General features: G+C 39.4%; 1 protein-coding gene across 3 annotated transcripts in view; it reads right to left on the bottom strand.

Moving 5' to 3' along the window:
* The window catches only part of LOC139133449 (histamine H3 receptor-like), a 210,579-nt gene that overhangs the window by 83,007 nt on the left and 108,025 nt on the right, over positions 1 to 19,547 (bottom strand). The window lies entirely within an intron of this gene.

Raw genomic sequence — 19,547 nt, 5'->3', positions numbered from 1 at the left:
TCTTCACAGATCAGATGGAGAACTGCGCGCTGATGACATTGATGAAACTTTCGCGGCATAGGGCTTCCATAGTGTTGATAGCAGCTACGGTGACACCCGGTTCATTTAGGGGTAACTAAAAAACCCAAGGATTAACTGTTGATATTTTCACTTTTTGTTTTTATAATTATGCCAAATACAATATCATGACCTACTCCCTAATGCATGTTGGGATACATCATACGCATATTCAGCTTGTTAACGCTGGCTGTGCATATTGAAACTGCATTGTTATCATTGTGACACGTGAATTCTGGTCCGGACTAGAATTCAAATGTCAGCAATACAGATACATTTTCCACGTGTATATATTGTGTTGAAAAACTAAATGGTTTGTGTTTCAGCATGCTTTGGGGAGTGCAACAAGAACTCGCAACTGACATAAAAACAAAAATTATATTGAAAAAATCATCAAACGTTATAGCTACATGTACTGGCCGTTTAACTTTACGGCCGCGTACGAATGACCACGCAAACGTGGAATGAATGTGATGTATAATATGACTTGTATATTTAATATAGCAATCTTTGATTTCAAAATTTTACTTCAGAAAAAGAGGAATCGAACCGGTGGTTTTGAAACAAAATATTTATTTTCAAGTGTTACTTTCGCTTGCACACTCTAGGGTTACATTAAAACACCAAAAACGTCTTGGAGCTAATTTCCGTCGATAAACATTAAATAGCGTGGGTCTCCCAACAGTGTCTTTTTTTAGTTCTTGCGATTTGCTGTGATTCATTTTTCGACGATCTATCAAACGGGTGACGACAAACAGACACATGTTTGTCATTCAACACATATTGACGTCATTTGGCGTTTGCTCGTTTGAAAGGGCACGACAACTTACCCACTTCAACTTTTTTCGTGCATTTGTCATGTGTCACGTCACTACCCTTCTTGCCATGATATTGTATCAACATTACAATTCAAAACTTTGTAGTTTCACCAAAATAAATGTTATTTACATTCGATCACTTAATATATTATTAAATGATATGATTTTTATGGTTACTGTGCCGGCCTGTATTTGCATCGAACATGTTTAATCCATGGATACGTGGTAAAGTACACGTTTTCCTGGTCGAGCGCATCGCTCATTTCTTTACTATTTTCACAGCTGTCAATATTCAAAATATGGCGCACGTGGCGAGCCAAATGGCAAATTTGCCGTGTTTGTGTCGTCTGCGCCCGAAAAATCAAGAATTTATTTTTTTGTTTCTTAGCGGCTTATCGGATTTCTTCTCAGTAAATGAGTGCAGTCGTCGATATCCGTTACAATTTCGGTCTCCAGAAACCTTGCTGTCAGATTCATATTCGTTTTTAAGTATTTTCCCATGTGATGCCTTTCAAGCTGAATGAAGATAGTCTATACCGGGAGGGTTGAAGGTCACGTGTCCTTGGGGGTCGGTGAATGAACCGTAAACGATTTACTCTCTTGAAACATCTTGTGACAACATTTACATTTATCGGTCATCCCAGTCGGCTGTGCGAAGGACGACTCACACTGACATGCGCAATACAAAAGTAAGTTATACGAATTTAACCCGACAGATCGATATATTCTTGATTTATCCCCATGATAAATGAGTTCTCTAAACCCATTTCTCGATAAAAGACTCAATTCTCTTGACAAAATCACCTCTCTAATGCCAAAGTTTGCACTGGGTAAGTCTACAAATGTTTTGAAGATGGAGACGTGATGTGTTTAGTTACACTGCTACCATATGTGAATAATACTTGAAATTTACAATAGATAATATGATACGGATTCTGACAGATGAACATTGACTGCAAACTGCAGACGGCAAACTGCAAGTTTCCCGCCTTTTTGTCATCAGTCTGCAAACTTTATATGAACATTTTATTGATCAAATTCACCATTTCACAGCTAGAGAGAAGGTAAGATGTTGAGTAATTTCGCCCCTGGAGTCTTTAAGGTGAGACTTTTTTGACTTCAGAAATGGAAACGCTGCGAACTCAAAGAATGCATTGATTACATCGATTCCATTCCGTGCGGTCGATGACTTTGGGTATCATTGAATCGCGCACTCTAAAAAAGTTGCAAATTCGAAACTAGAGGAGGGAAACTAAAGCAAATTTTAGTTACATCACAAAAATAATTTTGCTCGCCTGCACAGCATCCCATTTACTTTTCCAAGTGTTACAAACCATCAAACATATACATGTAGTTCGAACGTGAAAATGCAAATTTTAGTCAATCGATGAGACGGAAGAAATTTGTCGTCCTTAGAGGGAGCCACACTAAGTTGATAGGTCAGAAATTAGTGAAGTTACTAACTATACCCAGATGAAAAAGGAGACTTTAAGGATTGAATCAATTCTCGAGAAATTCAATTTTGCACCAGTAGTATCTTTAAAATTACCACCAAAGGATGTAGAAATAAGGCAACAAGTACATGGTTGTCATACTGTATAGCTAAGACGGCAACATTAGAGTTTCGCTCCTCTAAACTGAAGGCTTCTGACCCAACAACTCGTTTAAGTAATGAGTATAAGCAGAGACGAATGTACAGTTGGGTCAAGGGTCATTTCCAGCACAAGATATGAGAGAGACAAGTGGTAGCTTTTCATATGAAGGTAATATGCGCCTCGAAAATTTTGCTTAAGTTTTCACCAAGGAAACTTTCAACTATTCTCTTTCAAAATCATGAATGAAAATCGGGGGTCACCGTGCAAATTTTGCTACTTGAGAAACATATTGCCCAAGATTTACCGATATCAGAAATTCAAGCTGGCCGCCACCCCCGTGTTAACTCTATGGAGAAAAATAAAATTTTCGATTTTCGAAAAAACTAAAACGGCAAAAAGATTTTTTTTTACACCAAGAGCTTTCAAATAAACCCCAACAAGTGGTAGATCAGAAAAGAATTGAAAAAGTTGGGGAGTTTGGGAGATAGATAGATAGTTAGATAGTTAGTTAGATAGATAGATAGATAGATAGATAGATAGATAGATAGATAGATAGATAGATAGATATGCAGCCTTGTGCATCTCACTATATCTGTTCTTAGATCGTACTTTGCCTAGACTCTTTCTACCAGACTACATAGCACAGCCCCTCTGTTTCGATCGCAAAGATGGACCCACATACTTGGAAATTGGCGCTGCGATGTTTCCTGCCTTACCCTATTAAATAAACCGATCGCATTTCACATCTTATTTTTCAAACTTTTATGAAGACTCTGATTCAATGCGATAAAGTTGCATCCTTCAGAGAGGGCTGATATTTCAACGTGACATCTTGACTCGGCGCCGCGGGAAAAGTAATTGAGCTTGTCACGTGCACGGTGCTCTGACATTTCTCAAGTTGAGGAAATGTAGGATTAGAAAGCAAAACATTACGGACGGGAAAAAGACTTACTTCGATTGCTTGGCTGTGACATTATATAGGTGAAAAGGTAACGGCATAAAGCCATAGATACGTATGAAATAATTGCGTTCGTCCGTGATATTAGTCAAATATCTTTTCACTTTAGCTTATTAACAAGATATTGTACTCATATTTATCCTCGGGCGTAAGTATATTCCTAATGACTCGATTTGTGCTAGATCTTATCTCGCATCCTTGAGAACAGACTTATAATTTACGCAAGCCTTCTTGTAATTGCTCGTGTTCGATGATAGCCCTCTCTGTCGGGTCACAGGATCACTTCTTGGAGACAGCGTCTGGAAGAGCTCTACATGTTCTTTTGATACTGGGTATACGCAGTGACCTGGGAGTCTGGAGTCACAAATCACCGAGCGGCGCATTAAATGGCGGTCGCTTTTTATGTCCCCTCGATGGGATGTCAATGGATTGAGTAATAGAATCACAGCGACTTCGCAGCGAAGACACCCACATGAAGAAATAACTAATAACGAGGTGCCGGCAGCGAGAACTAATAACGTTGACAATTTTACATCGGTGTTATTATAGGCGAGGCGAGAAGTGGAATCATGTACAGATCACCTTCAAAGAAGGTAAAAAATTGCATCGGTAATGTTTTGCAGGTGTTAATACACGATTTCAGAAGGGCTCATCCACTACTGACAAAGCTTCAAAGACAACCGACCCCGTCTTGAACGAAAGAGGGGGCTTTTGAATTAAGTTGTTATAGTCAATGAGGAGTAACTTCGAGGAATTCATATTTCTCGAAGTTGATAACGATCAGCGGTTACACACTGTGGCACTGATCGCGAGTGTTAGCGTCATAAAATTGAAGAAGGGCGAGAACGTGTCAATTTTATCTCTAGCTTTGCTCAATCAAAGATTCATGTAACGATTTTTCCTCTAGAGTCTTGAAGTTCTATAGAAATATACCGACGATAATATTTTATTAGGTTGTTATTGCTTAACTTCATGAATACAGTTTTTTCTGTCTTCTGATGTTCCAAAAGGGGCTGGTAAAAATGTGTTGTCTTGATGCAAGCAGTCTCAATCTGGAAAAACGGTGTTTCGAAAACACTTGCTGAGAAGAGGGCAAAAAGTAGAGTTAACTTTTGCTTCCACCCGTTCATTGGAATACCCATTGGCAGGTCTCACATGCATATTTCATCGACTTTGTCACCAGTACTGAGAAAAATAAGGTTAGTTCCGCATCGCAAGAAATATTGACGTCTAAGAAACCTGATTTTGTCTGAGCTTATGTCTTCCATTGTTCGAAAGTCACTGTGTTTTGTCCTAGATACCGCGAGATTTACTACGAATATTGTGTTGTGGCGGTTCTATCTGAGGTATCGATATTTTAAAGCTGGACATGACATCGTCATTACAGAAATATATCTCCTGAAGAATGACACGAAATGTTGACTTCACTACTGCGTGTGCAGAAACCTCTAGAGTGTGACGAGATTTCTTCAATGAATGGTAATCTAATCCCGTTTTTGCGTGACTCATCGTATGACGTACTACCCCAGATATCGACACAATCTCGTCAATTAATGGTTATCAAAGTCTGGGATGGATTTAGACTTCGAATTCGAAGCCACGTGCCCGATCCGCGTCATATCATCGGTGTCATTTTGCACTACGTCTACGCGTATGCCGGAGACGTGGTCGAACTCAATGAAGAGCGCGCTCCCGTTACCATGGGTACGGCTAAGCTTGCAGTCGAACAGGTGAGGATCAGCGTTATCGTTTGGTCGGAAAATCGTCCAGCGGATATATTTTATTACTTACAGAAAAGTCTTGCAAGCGGTAAAGACGGTGCTGCATGACGGGAGATACTGCAGCTGTAGCTCAGTTTTCAAAAACAATATGACCAGTGAAGACAGACAATACGATTTAAGGTAGTATGCGCCTCGAAAGTGAAAGTCTTAAACTTTTGCTCAAACTTTCCTTAAGGAATCTTTCAACCTTTCTCTTTCAAGATCTCAAGATCATGAATAAAAATCAGGGGTCACCGTGCGAATTTTTGTACTAGAGAAACAAATTACCCAAGATTTTACCGGTATTTGAAATTCAAAATGGCCGCCATCCCTGTGTTAACTCTATGGAGAAAAAAAAAATCGATTTTCGGAAAAATTAAGCCTGTGAAAGATTTTCTTTCTCCAAGAGCTTCAAAATGAGCCCCCCAAGTTGTAGATCAGAAAAGAATTGTAAAAGTTTGAGAGTCCGAATATCTATCCCGCGATCACCTTAAAAACAACAACCCTCTTTGAGCATAGCTATCTGCAACCCACCAGCACATGAGGCGGCTATGAGAATACAAACCTAGAAATTGTCACCTACGTTGCTAAGGATCAAAACATCCACATTGAAAAGCGCTCATCGACTTAACATTAATCACAATGGAATAACTACAGTGAATGCGGAAATCACGAATGTACTTACCGATGCAATCTTGTGATTATAACCTCATATCATTACGTCACGAAAATGAAATTAACCTTACTTTATCATCGTGCATTTCATTATTGAATTTCACGCCATAAATCAATACCTAGCATTATGAAAAACTAATATTTATTTAAACTGCCGAAGAGAGAGGATTAATCAATACGTGATGAAGATTAACTCTACAAATTATTGGATTATGAACTAATTTCCATGGGAGAATGAACACGGGAAATAGGCACGTGTGACCTGACGCCGTGTCCTTGAACTTACTCTCTCGACTTTTCTAGTTCACCGATCCTTGAGTGGTGGCGAGTACGAAGTACGGGACAAATTAGGTCCATCTCGAGTTGCGAGCAGGAAATGGACGGCGAACGGCGGGGATTATTTTAACAAAGTCATGGCCTACGCAGTTCGAGTTCGTTGACCGGAGCGCTACACGTACAGACCGTATATGTATGCCGTAGTGGAGAGTCCGTACCAGGTCGTCGCCCCGCTCTCCGCGCGCGGACAAATTTTTACCGACGATGTTTGCAAACCGACGAACAATAATAATATGCAATTCTTGGTCTCCTCGTCTGTACTCGCGGTGAACCGAACTCGTGAAAAGAAATTGCGTCGATAAGAAACAAAGAATTAGACGAGCGCCCACACGAATTCAGGCAGGCACTGGAAAGGAGCTCGGTGATACTGTATTGCCTTTCGGAACAAACAAGCTTACTTTTAACTTGCCACGGTTTCCAAGTAACTGTGACACAACATTTCACTCATGAATCTACAAATTACGTTCAAAGCTTGCACAAAGTAAGCGTGATTAGACACGGAGAGTTTCAACACTAGAGTCGGTCGAAGCGTTCGAATGGTTTTGGGTGTTTCTCCGGAGGGTACATGATATTCATGATGATTGCGAGTCTCCTCGCAAACAATCAAAGTCCTGACGAATTTATTGAAATTGACTCCTGAAAATAAGACCCATTAGGTGAACAGTCAACAAAGTGCTCTATCGACAAGAAAGCATCCCCACAAAAATCAAAAGAGAAATATTTGTCGCAGGATGACACACTAAACGTACTTGCTTCAGTTTGCCTTCAACGTAACCCATCATTTTGTCTGCCTTTTGAATGATTCAGTACTGAACACTGTTTGACCATAATTCACCTCCTGGGGAAGTCCATAGAAAGACGAAAAACCGCCTCGATGTATTTGTGACGTGTCGGGCAGCGGAGTTCGTTTGTTACTCACATTCAACATTATCAGGTTTAAAACTCCATTGGCTTTCACATTTACAACTACAGAGTTATTTTGGGTCCACTCACCATTCTGAAGGCAATGAAAAATGCCAGTACCAAAATTTATCGGTGACAGCGTTCAACAACGAAATGTTTTGTTGAGACCAATACGGATCGATACGTGCACGGATATCTGTAACGTTTGTGATGACTTCATACAGTTTCTGTGGCCTAAGTCATTACTAAAAGAGCATGATAGTGACTAAGTCAACATATACATGTAAATTATTATTTTGCTTTTCACTAAATCAACTTGGTCAACTTATTTTCATTCGTAATTGAATTCTTCTGAGTAATATAGTTATTTGTCTAAGATGCATAAATATCGAATTTGCAATATTAGAAAATGATTTGAAGTGAAATGAATGAACATGCATGATACCACAAGAACAGCTAGTTTTCTTTGGCGAAATAATCTATTGCTCTGCGGTACAGCACACAGGGGGCTTGCTCAAACAAACGGTATTCTTCTCTTTCATTTTTAGCTCACACACGTAAGCTAATGTCGCAGCGACATTTGTCTGTCTGTCTGTGTGGCTGTGTGTCTGTCCGTCTGTCTGTTGGCCCGATATCTCGAAAACGGTTTATCAGATCAGAATAATATCTAATTCATTGATTCTGTTTGCAAATAGCGAGCAGTGATTAGTTTTTGGTGGGTATGGCTTGCAGATTTCGTGCTCATTTGCATAATAATCGATCTTAGAAAAAAAACCCAGACATATGTTGAGAACGACTGCACAGAATTGGGCGAGATTTGCTACAAATATTGATCACACAAGGACTTATTCGCCATGAAAGACAAAGGGGTAACGTGAAAGTTAATTGGTAATTTGCATATTTGGTACCTTTCCTGAGAAGGCATAAATAACTGAATCGATTTGATCAAAATTGATGAAACTTCGTATGTATATTGAAGATACTATGATTTAACATTATTGAAAGTCATTAAGCATTTTTACTTCAGCCAATTCCTAATTTGCATATTTAATGAATTTCCTTATTAGGGATAATTACCTGGATTAACTTGATAAAAGTTGGCAAAACAAACTATGTACATTCACAATACTAGGTTAAAACAATATTAGGGATATATATCTGGATTGGCATACTCAAAGTTGACGAAACTTGCTATGTATATTTATGATACACTGATATAACAACCATGAAAGTTGTTGTAGCAGTTGTAGATAAACTTATTACCTATTTATATATTAAATAACGTTCCTAATAAGGGATAATTTGTGTATCTTAATTGACTTGATCAAAGTTGACAATAATTGTGATCGAATTTGAAGATACTAAGTTAAAACACTATTGAAAGTCATTTAGCATTGTTACTTCAGCTAATTATTATTTAACGAACATTATTATTAAGTTGCATATCTAATTGGGATGATTCTTGATTGACTTGAGAAAAGTCGATAAAACTTGCGATGTACATTGAAGGCAATTACACTTGCTATATAAAGTAGTGAGAAATTTAGTAGTTTTATTTCAGCTAATTACATATTTGTATACTTAATAAAATTTGGAATTTATCTGTGGCGAATATTGCTCGTGATGTTGATCATAACACTTTCAATGAAGTTGCAAACATGTGGTAAAAGTTTAGATTTACAAACAACTGCAGTATATACTGAAACAAGCGAGCATTTTCATTTCATATCTGGTTTCCTTTATCGCGCACTGACGGTATTATTGGTTGTTGTTCAGCTCGATTTTTTAATCTGAATCGTTCGGCCGTCATGGCCCACTGCAACACACGTAACGCATCCGACGAATGGAACTCGTCCATTTCCTTGAAATATTACAGCATTTTGTTATTTCGCTAAAGGCGGAATTTTGAACTTGAAGGCAGTCAGAATAATCCTTTAGTTTCCGTTTGTCGCGCATATATCACAATTATCCACTGACCCTTACGATGTCACGGGTCAAGGTATATGTGGGTTCAAGTACGCGCCATTTCGTTCATTCGTTTTATACTCCGTACTTGGACTGGAACGATGCCCTGTGACCAAATTGCAAAAACAACACATAAAATAGCTATCCCATAAACACAAACACATTCGTTCGACTATATTTCTATCAATACACTGTTTCAAACAATACATATAAGTCGCCAGTATTAATGTATTGAATGAGTGTGCTGTCACTGTATTTTTTGAATGGCAAGTTGAAGGTAGAATGCGCCTCGGGGACAGATATACGACAAATTTTCACAGTTGTTTTCTGATCTACCATCCGTTAGGGATTGTTTTGATGCTCTTGGAGAAAGAAAAAATCCACTATCTTAGTTTTTCGAAAATTGAATGTAGCATTTTTTTTTCTCCATATCGTTAACACAGGGACGGCCGCCATTTTGAATTTCAAATGTCAGTAATAAATGTTAGGTAATTTGTTCGTCAAGTACTAAACTTTGCAAGGTGACCTCCGATTTTCATTCTTGATTTGGTTAGAAAATGGTTGAAAGTTTCATTGAGGAAAGTCTGAGCAAAAGTTTAAGTCTTTCACTTTCGAGGCACATACTACCTTAAATCTCAAAAGTTAAAGTCAAGTCAATTTCACTCCGAGACCTATGCCGATAAGTTATTACGAATACTTACTTACTCGCCTCGAAATTGAAAGTCTTATATTTTTGTCCATACTTTCGCAAGGACACTTTAAACCATTCCCCTTTAACACCACCAATAAAAATAGGGCTGACCGAGCGACATTTGGTATAAGAGAACAATTTATGGACACTTGAAATTCAAAATGGCCACCAACCCTGTGTTAAGTCTATGGGGAAAATTAAATTTTGGATTTTCACAAAATTATGCCGGTAAAAACTTAATGTACTCAGTAAGCCTCAAAGGAGCCCCCACAAGTGGTAGACCAAAAGAATATTGTAAAAGTTTGAGAATCCGAATAGTCAGTCAAGTCACTTTCCACCTTAAAACTTTTGAAAAATCCAAACGAGGAATGGCGGTCTTTCAGTCGGTCAGCGACATAAATTACAAAATCAGGTTGTCATCGCAAATAATGACAGTATCCCATTAATCATTTATTTTTCTAAACCACATCATTTATTTTGCCGATGTTTTTATCGAATTACATCATTTCGTTTGATTTGACCGTTTAATATTAAAGAAACCGCTGCAGCGCGATATTGTAAGGGTTAATGGAGGGGACCCGTCGCAAGGCAAGAAGTATGATGTGGCGTTCAATCTGACTTAAGAGCTTCAATTTGTTGACACCCAACGGAGGAAATTAAAGATTTTTGGTGCATTTAACCATGACGGAAAGGAACGACGGACGTCTCGTGTAACTACGGCCTTCAAATGTAAATTGAACTAGAGGTTGGGTTAAAACGTTTTTAAAATGTAAATGGGCTGAATAAATAGTGAGCGCGCTTCACAGACAAAATGGCATTGTGGCCGACACGTTCGCTGGAATAAATGCGATAGAACCGTGACTTTTCTTTCGAAATTTGGGCGCAAATTAAAATTGAAGAAATATCGCTCTTCATATTAATAGACTGCATTTAACAAAAAAGCCCAAGGGTCCCGATAGATGTATTTACGTTGATATAAAATCCTAATAATTGCTAACATATTTCAAAGAGGTGAGAAGATAGTAAACTCCGGCTCAGTGGTTGTGGTGTCTATTTACAAAGATAGGTTTCATCGAAGTGAAGGGACAAAAGTGATAATTCAGATGTCTACACGGAGAAAGAAAAAGAGAGAGAGAGAGAGAGAGGGGAGAGACAGACAGACAGACAGACAGACAGACAGACAGACAGAGGCGGACAGAAATACAAACCAAGAGATATTTCAGAATACGACGGGGAGATGTGAGAGAGGACGAGAAATGGGAACACGGGAGATGAAAAGGAGAGAAAAAGAGAGGGAGAGACGGACAGACAGAACAGTGGAGAGAGAGTATGTGTGTGTGTGGTAGTGTGTGTGTGTTAGTGTGTGTCTGTGTTTGTGTCAGACAGATTTCAAGCAAAGGTAGTGTTTCGTCGTAGGTGGTATCAGCATGACTGGTGGAGAAGTTATAAGGGTGAGTTCATGGAATTGGTTCAAGAATACAAATATGACACGGGGATTGATAAAGAAGTCATACTGACATTGAAATGACGATCGAGTTATATACAATTCACAAACACTGAAGGGATTCTTATTTCTTGCCAGAATACGCGACATTTCTCTGGCCAGAGTTCAAACAGAACTCACAACCGACGATGTGATACTTGTAAAAGCACTTCACATCGTCAAAGATAAGAGCAATATTGCTTTAAAGAGAACTTAAGAGAGAGAGAAATGGAATTGCTTCTCTCTGTCATCAACCGACGAGTGTCGTTAGATTTCGATAGCGGTTTGTAATTTTAACGGAAGGAAAATTGAAGCGCGTTTATTGACGGGAAATATGAAATAGATACGATGATATCCACATTACACGGACGTTAACTATCATTAATGACGGAAATATGATGTCATGATAAAAATTAATTGAAGATAGGTAAAAGTTAAGATAAAAGTATCTGTTTACTGGATTTGTTTTTAAACCTTGCTCGAGCAAGGTCGTTGGTACATCGAACTTGAGCTCGAGCCAACGTATGGCAATGACGGGCATCCAATTGGCACGAGGTGGATTACAATACCACTGGCCGGACAAAAGAACTGCTACCGCCGTGCACGCGTACATCACTGATGCCGGCCAGTTCAATTACACTTTACAGAGAACGGTTTCTTAATGGGTTGGGGAGTTGATTAAAGATGGAAAGTGCTCAAGGACTCTCGGAAAAATAACTAAAGCGTTAGAGCGATACATTTTATGATAACGTCGACAATCATCCATTAACAAAACTCGCCCGACGATGGTATCAGAAATCAAGTCACCAACGCACTTGAATACCGTACGATTCGAGGAACACACTGCGCATGACCATACATTATTGTACTCCTGCGATCGCGTGTTTCATTTACTTTGCACATTTTCTCGGTTGATACAGATGACTTAGGTTAAACGGGGATACTAAGGTAACATTATTTGACTTCCTATAAATGTATAAAAACTTCATACACTAGGTACGTGTGCGGAGGCACCCCTCCCCAATTACACGGTACACGGTCTAACTCTGGTTTGTTCGTTTTCTTCACCTCAGTAAAAGTAATTTATACTATTTATAAGTAGATATCATCAAGTCTCTCTCTCTCTCTCTCTCTCTCTCTCTCTCTCTCTCTCTCTCTCTCTCTCTCTCTCTCTCTCTCTCTCTCTCTCCTTTACATCGTCCTTTCGGTCGGTGGTTTCATGAGTTACGCAATTCTAACGACTCGTTACAGAATATGCCACATCGTTTGCCGAAGCAACCCTCTGGAGTAAAACCGATCAATTTCTTCACCGAATGTGGTTCTAGTGTGTAGATGTACTGTTTATTACCCTTGATGGTGTATTGATTTGATAAGATTTAAGAGCTTAACACTCCATTATGCAAAATAGGTGTTAAGATGAACGAGCTTTGAAAATGTCCGTTTCACCTGTACTGTGGCAGAATTTACGTCCACAGTCAATAATTTGCTAGAGTCAATGAACCTCTGTTGGCATGGCAACTGATCGAGTCGCTTTCCTCATCCGCCTCAAGAGGGGACCTCGTTCTCCAATAATCTTAAATGATCAATTTGAATCTTGACACGAGGCAGTGAGCCTGTGGACATCTGGGGCAAGTCTTGCTGCACATAACGTTACCCTAAGGCCCTACTCACACCACCATCAGATGATTACACAATTTATATTTTGAAAATATCAAGCCACAATTTTTTAACCGTGGTTCCCAAATCATCAAATCAAGGTTGATGCAACCGTTCAAAGTTACAGAACTTCAAAGGCGCTTGTGTGCAAGGCTCGGTTTTCCATTACACCACCAATAATTGGTTGACTCACCGACGGTGTTTTGCAAGCCAGCCGTTTATTGGTCAGTGACTATCCTAGCGGAAAACTCTATCGATCAAACCGATGTCTCCAAGTTTTCCAAGTCACACAGCAGGCTAATAACGAAGTCAATTGGAACAGAGAGTACCGACAAACGTATAAAATTACATATTCTTCTCGCTATCCGACGGTTGTTTTTAAAGAGATGATATCATGCTGTATCGACAGATTTCATGTAAGATTTAATAGCACATTTTTCGTGACAGTTTATATCGGAATTTATATCTGCATTTTTAAACCATAGAATACCAAGCACACGCAATAAACGATGAATTACAAGATCCCGAAGTAAAACAAAGATATAACGTACCGCCGAGTAAACGTTATATAGACATTAACTCTACGATTATGATAGGAAGTTATTTGATGTTTTGTCAGAGTAAGAATTTATTGATTTTCGTCGATGTAGGCGAGGAATGTTCTTAAGATGATGTAGTGATAAAGATAGATAGATAGATAGATAGATAGATAGATAGATAGATAGATAGATAGATAGATAGATAGATAGATGCATACATACATACATACATTGCATGCATACATACAGTTTTTTATATACATACATACATGTATACATACATACATACACACACGCACACATCCGTCCATCCGTCCAAACATACATCATCTATTCAAAGATCCATCTACCTAATTTGGTATGTATTGCCATGTATCGTATTTCTGTTCAATAATTTTTTCACCGCTCATTGTAAGCACTTTGAAAACTACATGCTAAGGCTGACGTCAGTAATTTGTCTTTGTTGAAGAGTGGCTGCGTGAAAATCATGTTTCTTATGACAATAACGTCCAGCGACGGAGAAAGACTATATATACCCTCACTGAGTTGCTCGCAAAGCGGACACGTTAATCATGTGAGTTGTTATGCCCAAAGCTAGTGGCACGATACCGTGGAAGAATTGTCCAATTACCCAATACAACATCTTCATCTAGTAGTGTCAGATGACGTCGGAAGTCAAAGGTCATTCGTGGAATCTTTTAATAACAGACCTAATTGGAGCATCACCCGGACTAAATCAAGTCGAAAGCGGCGCGTTAATTAAAGTGCGGCAACGCCTCACAATATTATGTACCTGTCACGTGATTCATTAGGATTGATTCCACGACTTTAATGATTTCTTGAGGGGCCTGTTGTCACTTTTGAGGATAAGATCCCCTTCCAAACAAATTATCCGGATGTTGTTTAACGTTCAGCCATAGGTATGGGGGAGGTAGTAGTTCATCAGAATCAAAGTTCCTGTGACAAATCGCAAATACAGGTCCAATCAGCAGATGGTCTGGGGCAATTAGCTCCGGAAGTATCGCAATGTCGGCAAAAATCCATTTCCTCCCGTATTTGCGTGGTTCAAGCTAGATGCGAGCGAACTGGAAAATAAACAATTGAAACCAAGGCAACAACTATCGCGTGGCTATTGATCGACACCAGAAAAGTGATCGACAAAGCAGCGCGCACGTCAGCGGTATGCCATTCTCAAGGTTGGTCGGAGCATGACGGGTTCCAGCTGGTACGAAGCCGGAAAAATCGGCTGATTTCAAAACTTTTTTTATTGCGTTATCATTTGCACTTACCACTGATGAGCCAAAACAGGTGGTGATTCTCGTTAAGTTGGAGAAAGATTTAAACTTAATACTTATATGGTGCAGTAAAAGGAGACGACGGCTTTCACCACCACGGTAGCTTAATCCAAAGATGGATCGGATCTCCCTTCAGGAGAAAATTACCAGACACCTCTTACAGGCTAAGATTTTAGGGGCTTTGTGCCGACATGTTATACGACGATCAAGTTTCCGATCATAATTAAAATATGTGGCACCTGCTCTCCGCGCCATTCCTTGAATGATCCGCTTTTGTTAATCGCCCGGAATTAATAGAATAAATTGAAGAGCCCGACTTCCAATGAAAATATTAGTGTAGCTCTTATCGTGAACATATTACCATTATAACTCGTCAGCGAGGTCCACTGAGAATCTACACCGACGCCATTATTTCAAGGCGGCATCGCAAGGCCAATTAAAAGACATGTAGCCTTTAACCTTTAACCTTTGATGGTTTTTCCCTGTGTTTTGTTCTGTATTGACAATAGCAATTACTTGTTCTACTCCCCAAAGAATATTGAAACGCTTACTATTCTGCTCGTCAACGCAGCGTCTATATTTAAAACGCACCATTATTGGCTAAATATGGATTCTAGTCCGGACTAGAAGTCACTTGTCAACAACAACAATGCAGTCTGTACATGTACATGCTGATCTGACAAGCTGAATACTGTGTATCTCAATATGGTTGGGAGTAGAACAAGAAACTGCGTCTGACATTAAAAACAAAAATATTGAACTGACCCTTTAAATAAGTTAATTAGGAGTCACAACGTTCGGTTACTGTAGAAGGTATATGAAAGTTAGGGTCAAAGACCAAGTTCGTATTCATCACGCCCCATTTTACATCGGAAAGATTTCGGCAAGATTATTTTTTTCCTCTGTAGTGTGCAGTCCAAACCGTTCTGTAGGTCTGATGTTCGAAAGCAAAACTTGTCTGAACATTTTCGCTTTCTGTCGCTTTGTCCGATTACTGTGAACAAGTGCACTCTCTTTTATATGACGTTGGGTTAGTTGAGGTCACGGTAGAACGCGCCTCGGGGACACATATTCGGGCTCTCAAACTTTTGTAATTCTTTTCTGATCCATCACTTGTGGGGATTCATTTTAAAGCTCTTGGTGTATAAAATCTTTTCACTGTCTTAGTTTTTCGAAAGTCGAAATTATTTTTCTCCATAGAGAAATTTGAACCGTGAACTTTTTACTCTTGATTTTGACAGAGAGTGATTGAAATATTCCCTGAAGTAAGTTAAAGAAAAAGTTTAAGTCTTTCAGTTTCGAGGTGCATATAACCTTAATGTTACTAAAGATATCCTACTATACTACATAGTAAAATGCTGACTATCAGAGCAATACTGTCAACGTACTCCTAGTTAGAGAGGATTACTGAACGTGTACACGTATTTCATACTGATGTCCAGTGTGCGTTAACACAGTTGATTTGAGGGGAGTTCTATCGACTGCCATCCCGTCGTGTTTCTAGCAGAAATGTAACTGTCTTATGCCGAACACAAAAACACGAATGGCAGGAGATTGCGCATGCGTCAAGGAACCTAAAAAACAGGTGGCCTTCACAAATGTATCATTATAAAATCTACGCTGTTTAATCTACCTGCCCCGATATTTTGTCTCGTCTCGTTTTCGAAGACAGTGGCGGTTCAACTCGTGTTAGATGCCCAGCTGACAAGATTTGTAAAAGGTTCCGCCGGCATATACATTACAACAGAGTAATAAATATTCTGTGATCATAAAACTTCACATTAAAAAATAATAACCTATCTAGCGAGTCATAAAAAAGTGAGACATGTGATAAAATATGAGAGAGATCGCTCATATAAAGTTATCTCAAGGATCCTGTAGCTTGTACGTAGCCTGCTTAGTAAGTTGCCTTTGCTTCTAAAATATTGCTGCAATAGTATTCCGAAACGGCATTTGTCAGGCGTTGCTAGGGTGAATGCGTTCGGTGTATGAAGCCCTCACAGGTAATTAAGAAGAAAGGCGATAATGTACACGTGATCAGATTAACTTTCTCGCACCTGCGAGACCGCTTTGCAATCCAAGGTTATCTATTGGTATTATGTTCTCTTTTAAGTGGACAACACTCCGGTGATATTAAATTACACCGTGGTGCTGGGGACCTCGTACTCTTTACTCGTGCCGTCTCTTTTACCTTTCACACTGTATCTTTTCGCTCACGTGATGTCAGTGACGCAGAGATTATTAAAATAGAGCATGTTGAAAATTCCAAAGGCAAGATTTCGAAAGGGCGCCATATTATGATTCATACGTTTGCTGAGGCAAATGTTTTGTTTTTATGTACCGCTACTTAAATTAACCGCTGTTATGACGAAAAAGGCCCGAGCACACTCACTGGTCTAAGTGAAACACTTTATGGCCTTTGTGCTGCAGTTATGCATTTCAGAAAAGCAGACTGCTTGCAAACCAGTGACAATGTGACCATGAGAATTCCTTGGATCATTTAACAAAATTTATTCGACCACCATAACAAGGTACCTGGAGAAAAGAAAAGCTGCCCAATCACATCGGAAATGTCGGGCAAGTTCACGACATTGAAAGAGCATTGTTCCCATGATTGATGACATTGTAACGTGGAATTGAAATGAGGTCGACGTAAACTACGTGAGCCGTGTCTGTTTCAGTCTGAAAATTAATCACCTATTTTCGCAGAAAATGAAACGTTGATGTTACCGCTTTTATTAGGTCATTGAAGACTTTAGAGCAAGAAAGTACTTGGGTGGCATGGCTACAACATAGGTATTAAATGTAGCATTACCAAGCGCTATACCTTCTCTGAAATGGGTATCATGGTTATTTCATTTCATGCCCGTACGGACCGATACTTTATACGGTCTATGAAGCGAATTGAACAGGCTAACAATCCAGCGAGCTGCAAGACAGAAAATGGACGTGCTGGAAAGTGGTCTTCTTAACGACATGACGAAACGAAAAGTGCATGTATAAGATTTTTTTTGGCGAAAAGGCAAACGTACACACTTTACACGTGTGCCTTCCAACTGAACACGATGATAGCAATCGAACGGGTACTGTTCACTTCGATCGCAACCAATGGCGTGTTTCGGATTCCATGTTCGTCTCGTTCGGTGTTGAATTGAGCTTCACCAGTTCACAAACCATTTTCATTTTCCCCAGGGACTATCGCTTCAACAAATAATGAATATCTTTCTTGTGTCGTCATAATCGTGTTCATGATCAATATTACACTTGTCATCATCTGTGTCGCGTCGTATAGTTGTCGTTGTCCTAACCGTTGGCATTATCACCACTTGTCATGTCGTCGTGACATCGTAATCATTATCGTCGTCGTCGTCGTCGTGGTAACTAATATTCATCGTCGCTGTCATCATTACAACCATCACCACCACCACAACAACAACATTCATCATCATCATCATCATCATCATCATCATCATCATCATCATCACCACCACCCCACCATCACCACCACCACCATAACAACAAGAACAACGACAACAACAACATTCATCATCATCATCATCATCATCATCATCATCATCAGCATCATCATCATCATCAGCATCATCATCATCACCACCACTGCAACCACCACCACCACCACCATCATCATCATCAACATCATCATCATCATCATCATCATCATCGTCATCATCATCATCATCATCATCATCATCATCATCGTCATCGTCATCATCATCCACGCTACCATCGTCGTCGTCGTTGATTCCGGGTCGGATGTTGTCCTTACAACTGCAATATTTGTATTCGTCGTTAGTATTACCATGACGATCGTCATGGTCATTATCAACAACACAACAAACAAAATAGTGTATATGTGTATATATATATATATATATATATATATATATATATATATATATATATATATATATATATACTATTTTGTATATATATACACTACAGGAATGAGAAACGCAAAGTATAGGTTCAGATTCAAGATGGAGGGAATCATTGATTGCGGAGAAAACCACAAATTCCACAATTCAGCCGACAAAGTCGGATGCAGACAGAACCATGCAACTGATCATTAAGTACACAGTGGAAACGAAGAGGATAATACTCAGCCAATATGTGGCTGCGGACACTTTGTTATTTCAATCACGATCGCCTCGTAGGCAAATAGAGGATATTGTCGCCGATAACACGTCCCAACTTAATACCTTTAAAAGGGATATCGAGGATTGGGAGGTCAGATCCCGCCGAGTGAATGACAGCAGACGATCGTTAGCAGGGATTGGATTCGATCAAATAGAAGGGACTCCGGAAATGGAACGCGAAGAAAAAGTGGACATCATTCAGTAGATCACGCGGGGAGAACGCGTCTTGTATTGTACCCCTGTACGTGAATTTGTTAGATTTATTTCAGAGAAAAAAAATGCCATGGCTTACGCCATAAGAAGGTAAACCGCTCGATGAATGACGATTAGTAAATGAGGCCTGTTTTATATTTGAATGGACGGTGAGCCAATTCGACGCCTTGACTCTTCGCATTCTTTAGGAGAATACAAAGACTTGGTGAGGCAATTGAATGGTCGAAGAAGAAATTAAGATTTAATTTTGAACTTCTGGCTATCAAACATCGGCCCTGAGCTAGGCAGAGATGGACAACATAATTATCGTGTACATTTAAATTTCACAGCACCATCATCTTTCTCTTAGAAGAAAAATGTCCGAACATGGTGACAAAACCACACGACTATTCACGTCGGTCGTCAAAAATTGCTCGTACGTGGCCGACGCAAAGAATTCATCAAAT

The sequence above is a fragment of the Ptychodera flava genome, chromosome 5, assembly GCF_041260155.1.
Source record: "Ptychodera flava strain L36383 chromosome 5, AS_Pfla_20210202, whole genome shotgun sequence".
NCBI lineage: Eukaryota > Metazoa > Hemichordata > Enteropneusta > Ptychoderidae > Ptychodera > Ptychodera flava.
Note: the sequence above shows the minus strand (reverse complement) of the source record. Positions and strands in the feature narration are given on the sequence as shown.